This window comes from Mercenaria mercenaria, chromosome 18 (genome assembly GCF_021730395.1).
Source record: "Mercenaria mercenaria strain notata chromosome 18, MADL_Memer_1, whole genome shotgun sequence".
Classification (NCBI taxonomy): domain Eukaryota; kingdom Metazoa; phylum Mollusca; class Bivalvia; order Venerida; family Veneridae; genus Mercenaria; species Mercenaria mercenaria.
This window is the reverse complement of record NC_069378.1, coordinates 4,346,533-4,353,439: the sequence shown is the minus strand read 5'-3', so window position 1 is coordinate 4,353,439 and position 6,907 is coordinate 4,346,533.

Genomic DNA, 6,907 nt, shown 5'->3' with positions numbered 1-6,907 from the left:
GAACTTCGGCGAACGATTTGGTCGACGGAAAACGATTCAATTTACTAACGACTTACGCAGTCTTTTTGCTATGAAAATTCCGAACTAGTTTATGAAATAAAAAAGGGTCTCTTTCTGTGAAATATTTCACAAAATGCGGTAGAAGCATATATTTGCATCGCGTGCATCACTGAAGTAGCCTAAACATCATCCGACGTAACACAAGTTTCAACGTTACAAAATCTTAATGTAATTGCTGTTTGTGAAAAAAATCAGGGTAAGACATCTATTTTCTATTTCATAAATTTGTTCATATCCATATTATTCATATTCAGTTGAACGCCCTCTTTTAGCTAGCCAGAATTGGCTAGTTCTCAGGCGGCGAGGATGCCTGGGTTTCAATTAAGTAGCAACAAATCATAAGGAAGTTATATTTTCCCATTTTTAAACCTAATATCCAGTAAAAATTTACACAAATATGTCAGCAAACATGACCACGCTGATTTTATACGCCATCCCTAAATATTAAAAATCACAGGTAACTCGTATACGAAACTACCCAGTGCCAATTGAGTGATTTAGGTGCAGGTGAACTGGTTCCATTTAGCCACAGACGGTCACTATCAATTGCAGAATGTAGCTAACAAGTTGTTTGTCCTGGTCATTGTGGAGAAAAAAATCGTCACATTTAAACTTCATAAATTAACAACATTTATAAATTTGTATGTTCCTAAGTGTCTACCCTTGCCTTTTATTCTTTATAATATCAAATATCGCTTGCACTTGATTGTTCTTTTCAAATGAATGGATGACTGATACAAGTTACAATTTTTTGTTTATAGTCGGGTGTTAACAAAATTTCAACATTAGGTACGAATAGATTTTGATCGACTCGGATTCAGCATATCTTTCCGAAATACGGGGAGACATAACTGGGATTCATGCATGCTACTGGAATAAGATCTACAATTTGGTTAAAATATGGGGGTTTTTTTGTACTTGACAATGAAAAGACTGCGTAATCATTTAATTTTATGGGCGATGAAATTTCGTAGTTTTGACACCACCGTCTATTTCGCCGAGATATGAATTCGTGGATTTCAACTTTTGAGCATAAATTGAATGGGACTTTTACTTGTTCATTGGGACTCTATGTCATGGATCAAATCAACCCTGAAATCCACATAAAATAGTCCTCAATGAGTACTAATGATTTCGCAGCAGGTCGTATGTTTTCAATTTTTGCACATTTTCGAGAAACTGGTTTTTCACACTTATAATGCATTCTGCATGCAATAAGGCGGCTTTGTATTCCAACTACAACAAGTTTTATAAATCGAAACCTAACTTGGTATTATATGTGTAAACAAGTCAATAAGTTTCATTTATAATACAGCAAACTAGCACTATCTTAGATTTCACCAGGAACAATTCAAGAAACTACTTTCGTTTGTCACTTTGTGATAGATCTTTAATTTATGGAAAAAAAATGTAATGCAAACGTCAGATATGAATTGCTTGTAGTGATCATTACTTGTCAAACAAAAAGGTATTATAAGATATTATAAAATGAACAACCTTAACGGTAATATAGCCCTTGGTGTAGAATCATGTTACATGTGACATGTAAACGATGAGGGTTAGTCACCATGTATCAAGGTATTTCCCATAAAGTTATTTCACAAGATGTGTGTCCAGAATGTGTTACATATGATATATTTCGCAATGCTCAGAAAAGCGTGTAAACCCCATCATATAGCACTGTGAGCACGACTAAACAATCGTTAAAAAGTTAGTGTATATTACTGTAGACAGGGTTCCGATTACATCCCACGAATAGGTAACAAAGGGGGCTTACTGTAATTGTCTGTATCCCAGTCCTTGTGACAGTCTACCTCCATTCTTCCATTATTAAAATTACCAATGGCGGCATACACAAAACAAAAACAGAAAAGTAAAAGAAACAGCGTACAACACCCATGTCCGTCCACAGCTTGAATACTGTTCTTCTATATGACACCATTGGCAAAAATCCCTCACATACAAAATTTAACAAGAACAACGATCTGCAGCTTGGTACGTATGTAACAACTATAGTGACAGTCATAGCCTTACTAATACAGATCAGTACTGAAACCATATGGATGCAAGAGGTCTGCTACAATAGTGGTCAGATATTCTTGTCTCTGTATTATTTTATACATGAGGAAAATGTATGAAATTTGAACAAAGACAAGGACACTTTAATTGCGCAGTTGCGGAGGTGTGTGAGGGAGGGGGAGGGGGGGGGGCGGGGTTACCAAAATTGCATTTACTCAAAGTCATGGACCTTAAAAGTTATTATAAAAAAAAAAACTATTGTAAAGCCAACAAGAGCTTGTGGAAATGATGACAGTTGTAGTAGTTAGCTACATCAGTGCCGTAATGATCCCTGAAAAAAAAAACACCGAGGCAAAATTCTTTCGGGGAAAGTGTTTTAACATAGTTACATATCTGCATTATCATATGAATTACATATATATTGCATTCCAATTTTGTCTTAAAGTTATACATGTAACTAATATGCCGGATCACGAATTCTGTTCGCAAAGTTGTAAACAACAGATGTTATATGAGTGCTAAATCACGTTCCTTACTTAGATTTGTTTTATATTCTCCAAGCTTTATCACGTGCGTTTAAATTCATAAATTATAACTTTAGTAATCTGTTAATTCAGACGTGATATACATGATGTCTATCTAATCAATATTCTAACTAGTGCGTGATGTGTAATATCTGCCATTCTACCAAAGTATATAGAAATTATAACTTAAATACCAGTCAAAGATGTTTTTCTGTAAGTCCTTTGGACGAGATCTAATTGTGAGGCCCCAAGACACATGCGCTGTAACAATTTGTGTTCTTAGATTCGTAATAATTTTTCTGGGTTTTTTATCTGAGTAAGCTTGAAGTAAGAATAAAAGTTGTAGTAAACATTGTAACTGAACTTATTGTTAGCAACTATACGATCACGGGTGTGACTACGCTATAGAGTGTTGTATATATGGGCTTATTTACAAACTACAATTTTACAAGTCAACAATTAATTTGAACATTTTTTCTTCAACTATAAAAAGCACATGAAGTTGTGGCATATGTTAAGGTATTATTATTATTATTATTATTATTATTATTATACCAGATTTACATAGCGCCCTTTTCATGATCAATTTCACGTTCAAAGGCGCTTTAGATAGTTCAAATGCAGCCACACAGGGCGCATAATTCATCCTCTACTAGTACAGACACAGAGTGATCTGACCAGAGGGACAGAGTGAGACAAAGCCCCCACGACAGAGAGATCAGAAATCAGATACAGGCTTGTCCGGCTAACTTAGCCTAGCTCGTTTCGAATAGACAGCCTGGTTCTTTAACGTGCCCAGTGTATAGCACTGATACACGCAAGGAGAAATAAGGTAGGGTTACAGGGGCCCATCCTGAGAAATTTTTGAAATTCTGCAAGAAAAAATGGTGTATTTTAAGTTATACTGAATGTTCTACTGTTTTCTCAGTGAATGTTCTATTGACTTCATACTGAATGTTTTATTGGCTTCATATTAAATGTTCTACTAAATTCATACTGAATGATCTACTGGCTTCATACCGAATGTTCTACTGGCGCCACAGTAAATGATCTACTGGCTTCATACTGAATGTACTACTGGCTTCAGACTGAATATCCTACTGGTTTCATATTGAATGTTCTACTGACACCATAATGAATTTTTACTGGCTTAACACTGAATGTTCTTTTCGCTTCACACTAGATATGTTACTGGCTTTACACCGAATGTTATTCTGGCTTCATTAAGGAATGTCCTACTGACTTAATACTGAATGTTTTACTGGCTTCATACTAAATGTTCTACTGACTTCATTCTGGATGTTCTAAAAACTCCTTACTGAGTGTTCTGCCGACTTCATATCGAAAGTTCTACTTGCTTCATACTGAATGTTTTACTGGCTCATGCTGAATGTTCTACTGACTCATTACTGAATGAGCTGCTGGTGTCACTGTGAATGTTATACTGGCTTCATACTGAATGTTCTACTGACTTCATACTGAATGTTTTACTGGCTTCATACTGAATGTTCTACAGTCTTCATACTGAATGTTCTACTGACTTCATATTGGATGATCCAAGTACTCCATACTGAATGTTCTACCGACTTCATTCTGAATGGTTTACTGGCTTTATACTGAATCTTTTACTGGCTTCATATTGAATGTTCTTCTAACTCAATACCGAATGATATGCTTGTTTCACAGTGAATGTTACACTGGTTTTACACTGAATGTTCTACTGACTTCATACTGAATGATCTGTTGGTTTCACAGTGAATGTTGTACTGGATTCACGCTGAATGTTCTACTGACACTGACTTCATTCTGAATGTTCTACCGACTTCATACTGAATGTTTCACTGTCTTCATACTAAATGTTCTACTCTGTCAATACTGAATGATATGATTGTTTCACAGTAAATGTTACACTGGCTTTACACTGAATGTTCTACTGACTTCATACTGAATGTTCTACCGACTTCATACTGCATGTTTTACTGGCTTCGTACTGAATGTTTACTGTCTTCGTACTGAATGTTCTACTGATTCAAGACTGAATGATTTGCTGGTTTCACAGTGAATATTATGCTGGTTTCACACTGAATGTTCTGCTTGCGTCATACTTAATGTTCTACTGACATGGTTACTGGCTTCATCCTAGTGGTTTTTACAGACAAAACAGACACATTATAAATCATCAGGTTTTTATTTTTGCACAATATTTGCATATTATTTCTGCAAACAGTATATTTCATTCAGACAAAACAAAAATATAAAATCAATTGAGGCAATGGCCGCAATAAATTCATATCTAGAACCATATATTGTAAACATCTACAGAATAAGTAATCTCATGTGAAAAATCTATATTTTATCTAGATAGCTTTAGTATACTAATACATGAAAACTTTCATTCAGTAACGTTTATCGTTCATTAAGATTAGATTGTCTGCTGTAACATAATCATATACTTCAGGTAGCTGAATGATAGACAGATTTAACTTTTCCACAAGTACCCATCAACTTACCTAAAGTATTCTTTCAACTGTATGAAATTACATTATTCTAAATCTTTTGTCTGCACCGGAATTGTAACTATTTATTTCAAATAATCTAAGTTTATCTAGATTAGTTTAGTTAGATTCATCTAACAGAAGTCACATATTAAGGCCAAGGTATACCCTCTATAACTTAAGCGGGACCTTTAAAACAATAGTTTGTAAATCCCATAACAAAAGCTCTACAGAAAACGAAAGGTTAGTATATGTATTCCTTGTTTGAGTTTAAAAAATTATGGAAGAAATAAAGATGCCTGCATCAAATAAATGAGAGTGTGACTATATTTTACATAGTTACCTGTATTTAAAACATGTGTAAGAAGTATTAAAATCAAAAGTCAGAAATAAACTACTTTAAATGCCACTACTAAATACATCATAACCCTGCAAATAGTGTAAAAATCTAGACAAAAGCACAGAAAGTCTATTCTTTTACTCCTTCAATATGAAATATAAATCAAAGGACATTGTTTTAAAATTAGTTTGTCTGCTGTAACACAATCCTATACTTCAGGTAGTTGAATGATAGACTGTACTTACTTCTCCATAAGTACCCGACAACTTACCTACATAAATCACAGGTGGAAGATCAATGACTCTAACATACTGTCTTTAATCAATATTAGTCACTCCTTGTTGTCAAGGTTCAGTGTAAACAGCTGGACAAGTGGAAATATGTAACAGCTTATTTTGGAAAAAAAGAGATTTTTAATAAGATGAAAAAACAAACAGCTTCCTGCACACTGTTTTTTTTTCTAAAAACAAATTAACAATGTTACTTTACAATGATTATCTCCCTTAGAATTTTAACAAATTTGTGAATTTCAAACTCATGGCCCCTGAGCTTCAATAATAAGAGTCCAAAAGTATAACACAAGTCAAAAGTTTTTCCGCCGCCAGAAATATATATTTAGATCAGTCATAATAGTAGCTTAAGATACTTCAGCGCTCCCAGTTTATATGCTGGATTTGGACGGGAGCTCTAAAGACGCAACTATGAAAAAACAAAATATGAAAAAGCGGCATTTAGAGTTTTTCCAAACTGAGACATTATTTTAGGAGCGTAAGAGCTTAAAACAGGAAGATCTGTATATGACTTCATCTCGTGAATCGCCTCATGAATATTCATTAAACTTGGACTATAGTATCTTTGTAATGGTTCTGTTTGCTCCTTTAAAGGGGATACCAGAGCTTAAATTAGAAAAAAAATCTTCATATTATGAAGTTTGTTCTAATGGTTTTGCATTTTTTGGGCGTCGCAGCAAAATATAGAAAAAAAAAACTTTAAACAATTATTTTTAATGAATTGCTTTAAGAATTTTCATCAAACCTGATTAGAAGTAAGGTCAGATGGTCAATTTCTTCTTCGGTTGAGAGACTAATGCTCATTTGGGCCTCTCGTCTATAGTTTTCCTGACATGGGTGAAAATAATGCATGTATTTTCTATAGCTGTAGATAGCTTAATATGTGCTTTACAGATTTGATGGTTACATGATACTTGAACTGGTTTTAACATACTTCTGTTTCAGCTAATAGAAGATAATTGTGAAGTAGAACTGTTTAGGTGTCTTCTATAGATAAAAGACTACATTAGCAGTTAATGACTATAGTCCCTCAGTGCTTCACCTTGGAGTAGGATAAATATTCATAATACCTAAGTAACAGCCAATTTTTCCCCAGTCAGTCTTTCCCTGGTCAGTGTTTTTGTATAAAATATAGGGGAAACTTACTATGGTAAAAAAAACTCAATCGTAAGAATATAT